The following is a 9,333-nucleotide window of genomic DNA, read 5'->3' on the forward strand; positions in this document are numbered from 1 at the left end:
CAACTCAAGGAAAAGACGAAGAAAACGAAGAAAACTCAACGAAGAAACGAAGAAAACTTAACGAAGAAACGAAAACAACGCAACGAAAAGACGAAAAAAGACGAAAAAAACTCAACGAAGAAACGAAGACAACTCAACGAAAAGACAAAAAAGACGAAGAAAACTCAACGAAGAAACGAAGACAACTCAACGAAAAGACAAAAAAGACGAAGAAAACTCAACGAAGAAACGAAGACAACTCAACGAAAAGACGAAAAAACGAAGAAAAAAAACGAAAAAAATAACGAAAAGACGAAAGAAACACAGGTATACGAGAACAACAAAAGCCAACAGGTATGGCACACGTTAAAAGCACTCACTTCCATCACACCTGTCTGAGTTTAACGACTACCAATTAGGGCCATCAAATTACGAAGATTGCACAGGTAACTTAGCCATATAACGTAACGAAGGATTTCACTAACATCAACATCGCAAGTCGCTCTATCTATCTATCTATCTATCTATCTGTCTAACTTTCTTTCTTCACCTTAAATTCCATCTCACCTTTAATTAATTAGTCTCACGGGAACAGGTAATTCACGTCCTCTTTCTCACCTGTCAACCTATGAACACCTTTCTCCTCCTGCTCATTCTCTCCTTCTCCTCCTCCTCCTCCTCCTTTTTTTCTCTTGTTCTTTATGTTTTTCCTATTCTTCCTTTTCTCTTTCTACATCTCTTTATTCTTCTTCTCCTTCTCCTGCTCCCATTTTCCTCTTCATCTTCTTAACTCTTTCTTTTTATCTTTCTTTCAATTTCTTCTCCTTTTTCTCTTCCTCTTCCTCACCCTCCAATTCTTCCTCCTCTTCTTCCTCCTCCAACTCTTCCACACAAGCCACATTCCGAGGAGGCGAGAAGGTTAGCGACGAGAGGAAGGGGAGTCGGAGGAAGAGGAGGAGGAGACCGAAGAAGGAGGAGGAGGACGAGGAGGAGGAGGAGGGTGTGGAGAGGGGTGGGGGGGTGGGTAGGAAAAGAGAACTCAAACATGACATATGGGGCAAGATAATCACCCCGGAGAAGGTGACAATGAGCCGCCAGGTACAGTTACTCGTAATGAAACTCGGGCGGACGAAATATTCACGGCGTAATGTTAATGGCCGCTACGATGATGGTGATAGTGATGATGGTGATGATGGTGATGGTGATGATGATGGTGGTGATGGTGATGATGGTGATGATGATGATGATGCATAAATGGACTTGAGGAGATAGAAGAGGAGGGTTAAGAGGAGTTTCAGCAATACGAGATGAAGAAAAGGGGAAGGATGAGGAAGAGGAGGAGGAGGAGGAGGAGGAGGAGGAAGATAATGTAGAGAGGAAGAAAAGGAATGAAGATAGAGGAGGCAGAGGAGGAGGAGGAATAACAAAGAGAGAGAAAGAAAAGGAAGTGGAGGAGAAGAGAAAAAGGAGGAAGAGCACAAAATGGATGATAATGAGGAAGAGGAGGAGGAGGAGGAGGAAGAGGAGGAGGATAAAAGAGGAAGCAACAAGAGGAGTCAAAAGAAGAAAAGAAAAGAAAATGAATAAAAAAGAACATTATTAGCACAGAGGAAGGAAGAAGGAGGAGAAGTGAGAGAAATGAAGGAGGAAGAGAGAGAGAGGGAAGAGAGAGAGAGAGAGAGAGATCGAAAGGGAGTCAATGAACTGAATCTAAGGAACAGTTTATCTTTCCTTTCCTTCACTTCCTTCCCTTTTAAATTCCTTTCCTTTCCTTCTTTTCCTTTTCCTTCCCATCCTTTCCCTACTCTTCCCTTCTAATACCTTCCCTTCCCTTCCCTTTCCTTCCTTTCTAATCCCAGACCAAACTTTTGATCTAATTCCGTTTACAAGCATTGCGTCTTTTGATGTATTCCTATAAAGAAGAAGAAGAAAAAGAAGAAGAAGAGGAGGAGGAGGAAGAAGAATCTGCATAACACTTTGGCACGCGAATTCAAGAAAAAAAGAGAGAATAGAATAGAAGAAAATAAAAGAATAAAAATGAGAAGGGAAAACATGCAGTATAATGACGGATAACTAACAAATTGCAGGACACGTTCGGACATTCCATTCAGGAGAGAGACAGAGACAGAGAGAGAGAGAGGGAGAGAGATAAAAAAAAGGTAGACAGTAACATTACAAAACAAGTTAAGAAATTCCATTCAGAGCATCGGGCAAAAAAAATGGAGAGTAGAGAGAGGAGAAAGAGAGAGAGGGAGATAAAAAAAAAAGATGAGACAGGAAGAGAGATAAAGAAAGGGAGGAAGGAAAGAGGAAAATATATGCTAAAGAAATAGTTGAAAGGCGTAATTAGGGAGAGGGAGAAAAAAAGACGAAACAGGAAGATAGACAGAGAAAAGAGGAACATATAAGGTAAAGAAACAAGGAGAGGAGGAAGAGAAAGACGGAGGAGAGGAGGAAGCGAAGGCAAATAAGTGTGGAAAGTCAAGGAGAGGAGAATCGAAGGTAGACGAAGGTGGTAGTCACTCTTCCGACAGGTGGCCGCCGCTGGAATGTGTGTGTGTGTGTGTGTGTGTGTGTGTGTGTGTGTGTGTGTGTGTGTGTGTGTGTGTGTGTGTGTGTGTGTGTGTGTTGCGAGGGCAGCGCCGCTAACAGCACAATCACTCTTTCCTGCATCATATATTTTTCTCCGCCTTGGTAATACTGATCGTCAGCGTCTCGTTGTGTGCTTCCCTCCACACAAAGACGCCCCCCCCGACCCCCCTCCCCGCCCGCCGCCAGCAAAACACTGGCATTATATTGAGTAGAGCAACGCGATAACCAGCAGCACTTAGCACTGAAAGGACGGCAGCGGCAGCAGCAGCAGCGGCAGCAGAGGAGGGGCGGCTGCTTGTTACAGGTGGCCAACACGAAGCCGGCAGAGACGGCGGCGGCGGCGGCGGCGGCGGCAGAAGCGGCAGCAGCAGCAGCAGCAGGAGGCTTGATTGACAGCTTCGTCACATGGAAGACTGAAAATATTTGACGCCGTGCCCAGCCCGGCTACAAGGGACGCGCCGCCCCACGCCCCGCCCGGCCACGCCAGCACCGGGGGCGTGGCTCCCGGAGACCACAGGCGGGCGGGCGTGCGGCCGGGCGCGGGCTGGCCGCGGCTGCGGGCACGGGCGGCCTGGCCGAGGGTGGGCTGACAGGGGTTATAAGGTCCGACTTCTGGACGTCGATGAAGAGGACCGCGCGCCGCCGCCGCCGCCGCAACACTTTGTTTTATTTTGTATCTCTGTACCGAGGGCGTGCCGCCTCCGTGCCGCGCAGGGGGCGGCAGGGCCACACGCCGTCCCGCGCGCCGCGCCGCGCACACCGCGCCCCGTACAGAAAAATGGGGGAAAAAAACAAAGGAATATGAATTTCGCCAAAGACTTCTGGAAGCCTCCGTGCTGGGGCGCGCTGATTGAGGTTCTGGCCAATAGGGCATTGCGTTAGTCTCCGCCAGCCCCGGGCCAAGGTCGCTCCCGCCTCCGCGCCGGCCGGAACCTTTGCCCTTAAGCCGCAGCCACACAGAGGCGGGTTTGGCGTGGCGGAGCGGCGCGGCTTCGGCCCCTCGTGGCGGATGAAAAACGTACCGAGACCTGAGCACAGTGTGTCTACAAAAAACACTTGAAAATACCCCACCATACAATCCGGGCTGCTTCCCTGGCTTCTGTAGGGGCGATGGGCGGCGAGTGCCTGCAGCCTCCCCAGCAGCGGCCCCGCCACCGTCGCCGCCGCCACCAGTAGGCAGGGAGGCGGGCGGGCGGCGGAGGGTGTCGCCACGACCACCTTAATATCAACAAGAATGTTAAATGGTGGCTGGCTGGCGGCGGCGCCCTGGCCGGCCACCCTCCCTCTGTCACTCTCCTCTTCCCTTCACATGCATTATTTCACCCACGTCACTCATCCTTGTTCTCATTCTATTATACACCTCCTTCCCTCGCCTCGACTACCCCCACTTACGCACCCGCTGGTTACCGCTGCCTCTTCATCGCTGTCTGTCAAGTTTATTCACAGTTAAGATTCCCCAAAAAGTGCATATTCTTTCCGAACTGCAAATATATGTTCGCCAATCTCGTTTTTTTGGCCATGTTTAGACGCCTTGCCCCCTACCTCCCCTGCCCCTCCCCTCCCCTTCCCCTTCCTCTCCCTCTCCCACTCCTCCTTTTGAAGACGGAGAAGAGGAGGAGGAAGAGGTGTGAGAGAACTTAAACACAGGACTTACGGTGGGAGGAAGAAAGAGTAATAACAACAACAATAATAATGAGAATAATGATGATAATAGGAGAAGGAGAGAGAAGCGGGGCAGTAGCAGCAGCAGCATCTTCATCACCGCCATCATCAGCCATTACAATCGAGGGTGATGAGCGGCGAGGAATGTGAGGTGTGGAGGGGGAGAGGAGGAGAAGGAGGGGGGGGGAGGAAGTAACTGGGTTTAGTGAGGTCACACCCCCGACAGCTCTTGGTTCCCGGCAACGTGACCCGCCCCTCCCACCCTAACACGCCCCTCCCTCACCCTCGCACACCCTCACCTCACCATCACCGGCTTTGGACTTCCCCCACCCCCCACCCCACGATCACCTTCACCGCAGCCACCCAGAGCCACCGCCCACCGCCGCCCAACGCCCACCACCATCAGCAGCCATCACCACCACTACCCAAGACTATCCTAACCTTATCTTCACGACCCACCACCACCACCACCACCGCCGCAACCACCACCGCTACCTCCACCCCTTCACGACCCAGCGCCGCGCATTCCAACCTCCGCAGCGAGACAGTTTTAGCGCATCGCCGGGTCGCTGTCTTCTTGCTTCCGTCATATTACAAGTATGCATGAGCCTGGAGACGGAGGCCGCGATGCTAATCTAACCCCACGAAGGAAGAATCAACGCGGCGCCCTCCACAGCAGCGCCTGGCCGGGGATATTTCAGCCTTGAGTGCGCATCAGGGAGGGGTGAGCCGCCCTTACAGTCACCCCTCAGCCCGATAACTAACAATCATTGGCTAACAAGCACTAGTCTGCCCGCGCACAACCTTCCCCTGACTGATACCAATACACGCGACGCCCCGGACAGCCGGAGCCGCCCGCAAAAACACACGAGCACAATAAAGATTATTTGAATAGAGTGACACCCACACAGAGACACTAAAGAGGGAGGAGAGAGCGGGAGAGGGGCGGGGCAAGGACGAGGAGGAGGAGGAGGAGAAGAAGAGAAGGAGGGACGAAGGCATTAGACTGCAGTGGGGAAATGAGAATAGGAGGAGGAAGAAGAGGATATGTAGCTTACTGTAAGAGGCGAAGGAGAAGGACTAGAAGGAGAAGGAGGAGAAGAAGGCATTAGACAGCAGTAGGGAAATGAGAGTAGGAAGAGGAAGAACTGTAGTTTATTGTAACAGGCGAAGATGAAGAACTAGGAAGGCGAAGCAAGAGAGAGATTGTGATTGCAAGTCGCCATCCGCCATCTCAGATATAAACCGTCGAGGCCCCAAGCGAGGCGACCACTGCAGGAGGCGCTGACGGGAGGTACTGTGTCGCCCTACCGCTAAAGACCCAAGATCCCCCCGTTGAGCACTCCACCAGGCACCAGTCTCAAGGCTCCCAAGAAACACCAACGCAGCGGGCGACGTCCAGCGCTGGTCGTGTAGCGCTGAGTCCACGAAGTGAATTTATCTTTGCTCTCCTAAACCTCCGCGGCTCCATTCTAATAGCTGGGAGATCTAAGGAAAGGGAAGAAAGAAGAATGGCGGGAGGAGAAGGAGGAGGAAGAGGGGGTGAGGGAGAGAGGGGCGCAGAAGAAGGAGGAGAGGAGGAGAAGGGGATAGGAGAGAGAGGAAGAAAGAGGGAGAGGGACAAAAGTAGGAGAGGAAAGGTACAGGCAAATAAAACAGAGATACAGAAAATGAGATAGAGAAGAGAGAAGAGGAGAGAAAAAGAAAGAGACAAGAGAGACAGGAGAAAAAGAAAGAAAAAGAGAGAGAGAGAGGGAGTTGGCGGGAGATCCTCTGAGAGACGAGACATCGCATCCTTGATTTAGCGAACGTCAGAGGAGAAACTACACTCAATCTGCATTATATTCTATTAGATCTGAAGGAAAAAAAAAAGAGCATCGTATAAAAGCGTCACCCACTAATCACTACGGTAGAAAGACGGAGGAAGAAGAGAAGGAGAAGGAGGAGGAGGAGGAGAAGGCGGAGGCGGGGCAGGAGACGGCAAGACACTACCCATTCTCTTTCTTTCTTTTCCCCGTTTTCTTTTTTGCTTCAGCGCGTCAGGGGAGAAGGAAAACGCGTCAGGGCTCGGGGAATATGGCTAATCCTCCCTAAAACATTTGACGTCTACCACAAACATTCATCCACATCAACTGGTTTGCTTGGTGAGGTTAGGTTAGGTTTGCTTGCTTGCGGGTTCCACCTTGCGCCACCTTGCTTGGTTGCCTTCATGTCCCTGGTCTTTGGTTGTTCCTTCTCCTCTCTCTCTCTCTCTCTCTCTCTCTCTCTCTCTCTCTCTCTCTCTTTTTTCCTTCTTATTCTTTCCCGGTTTTCTCCTTCCTTCATTCTTCCTCTTCCTCTTCCTTCCTTCATAAATACCGTTCCTTCTTTCCTCCTCCTCTCCTCCTCTTCTTCTTCCTTCTCTTCTTCTTCTCTTTCTTCTTCCTTCTTCCTATCGTTCTTTCCTTCCTTCCTTGCCTCCTTCGTCTCCTCCTTCCCTATCCTTGTTCTTAAGTTAGCCTCCTCCTCCTCCTCCTCCACTGCCTATATACTAAAAATATCACTATAATCACCTTCACACACATACTAACATACACACTAACACTCGAAAAGGGCGTTCACACTATATACACATTCTCACACTCACTCTCTCTCACACACACACACACACACACACACACACGGGGGCGCTCTCACACACACACTCACACGCACACACTCACGACGATGCACACAAAAACACACACCCCAACCCTACACAAACGCACTAACCAGTTCCAGTCGAGGGTGTTGATAAGATCTGAGCGGGAGGAGGAGGAAGAGAAGGAGGAGGAGGAGGAGGAGGAGGAGGAGGAGGAGAGGGTGTGTCCAGCGCCCAAGCCGTTTGTCCTACTTTCAAAATCTTCCCCAGAGATTATTTTTTTTTTTACATACACCAATAAATAAAATGAAGAAGAATTGATGAGGGAAAATAAAAGATAAATTAAAAGTCAGGACGATTCAATACAAGACGAGAGGAGTAATAAAGTTAATAAAGCGTTTTCTTGCTGGTTATTATTTATTCTTTTTTACTTAGACATACAAATTAATAAAATGAAGGAAATAAATGATTGAAAACCCCCCCCAGAAAAATAAAGTCAGAACGATTCAATACAAGACGAGAGGAGTAATAAAGTTAATAAAGCGTTTTCTTGCTAGTTATTATTTATTCTTTTTTACTTAGACATACAAATTAATAAAATGAAGGAAATAAATGATTGAAAACCCCCCCCAGAAAAATAAAGTCAGAACGATTCAATACAAGACGAGAGGAGTAATAAAGTTAATAAAGCGTTTTCTTGCTGGTTATTATTTATTCTTTTTTACTTAGACATACAAATTAATAAAATGAAGCAAATAAATGATTGAAAACCCCCCCCAGAAAAATAAAGTCAGAACGATTCAATACAAGACGAGAGGAGTAATAAAGTTAATAAAGCGTTTTCTTGCTGGTTATTATTTATTCTTTTTTACTTAGACATACAAATTAATAAAATGAAGCAAATAAATGATTGAAAAACCCCCCCCAGAAAAATAAAGTCAGAACGATTCCTTACAAGACGAAAAGAATAAGTGAGTTAATATTTCGTTTTCACATTAGTTATTATTTATATATTTTTTGTTTTACTTTAAGAACCACCAAATTAATTACTATATTATCTTTTTCTCTCTATTTCCTCCTCTTTCTTTTATTTTTTAGCTTCTCTCTTCTCTTCCTCCTCCTCCTCCTCCTCCTCCTCCTCTTCCCACGGCATCAATTACGTTTTCCTCCTTCTTTTAAAACATTTATATTATGGCTTATTATTTTTTTCAGTGGTGTGTGTGTGTGTGTGTGTGTGTGTGTGTGTGTGTGTGTGTGTGTGTGTGTGTGTGTGTGTGTCCGGGACGAGATGTATTTGATATTTATTGCTGATATTTCTGCCCTCTTTGTGGTTCTGTCTGTCTGTCTGTCTGTCTGTCTGTCTGTCTGTCTGTCCCCTCTCTCTCTCTCTCTCTCTCTTGTGAAACTCGAAAAGGAAAGAAAATTTTAAACGAGAAATATAATATAAAGAATAAATTGAATGTAAGATAATATTAGAGAGAGAGAGAGAGAGAGTCCAAAACTCGAAATCTCTCAACATTATCAAAAATCTATAAAATAAAACAAAAAAAACAAAAGAAAAGAAAAACGTGATATCTGGATAAAACAACCACACGAAGAGAAAAGAGAAAGAGAGAGAGAGAGAAAGAAAGTTGGGAAGATCGATTTGATAAGGGAAAATGAAAAAGAACACACACACACACACACACACACACACACACACACGGCAGCAGGAGTCGGGAGTGTGAAAACAGAATTAAAAGTGTGTGTGTGGAAAAGGGAAAGAAAACGAAATGTGGAAAATTGTATATAAAATTGTAAAGAGAGAGAGAGAGAGAGAGAGAGAGAGTCATGCTGGGCGCTCCTCAACAGACAACGTTATACAAGGCAACACAAAAACCTGCAACTTTGTTCAAATTGCTGGTCACTACTTGATGTAAGAGAGGAGAGAAGTATCCCTCCTCCTCCTCCTCCTTCTCCTCTTCCTCCTCCTCCTCCTCCTCCTCTTGGTAGTTAATCCATCCATCTATCTATTCGTCCTTCTCTTCCCATCTCTCTCTCTCTCTCTCAGCTGTATTGTTTTTTGTCATTATTTTCTTTTTGTTTTCATCTCCTTGTCTCTTAATCTTTATCTCTGTCTGTCCGTCTATCATTTTTTTTTCTTATATTATCTTAGTATTTTGTCTATATTTTGTGTGCGTGGGGGGAAGGGAGTGTGTGTGTGTGTGTGTGTGTGTGTGTGTGTGTGTAGCGGCCCTGTGATTGGCTCCCAGGACGTATGGCAGCCAGGTAACACCCAATCACAGGCGAGGACGCAGCGATGGCACCGGCTGATTGGCGGACGTACGTTAGTTGTAATTATAAAGCCTTATTTATTTATTATCTTTTTTTCCCTCCCTCTCTCTCTCTCTCTTTCTCTCTTTCTCTAAACCTGTGCGAGTGCGTGCGCTTTTCTCTCTCCCTAACCACCTTGACTCCTCCTCCTCCTCCTCCTCTTCTTC

The sequence above is a fragment of the Eriocheir sinensis genome, chromosome 38 (assembly GCF_024679095.1).
Source record: "Eriocheir sinensis breed Jianghai 21 chromosome 38, ASM2467909v1, whole genome shotgun sequence".
Lineage (NCBI taxonomy): Eukaryota > Metazoa > Arthropoda > Malacostraca > Decapoda > Varunidae > Eriocheir > Eriocheir sinensis.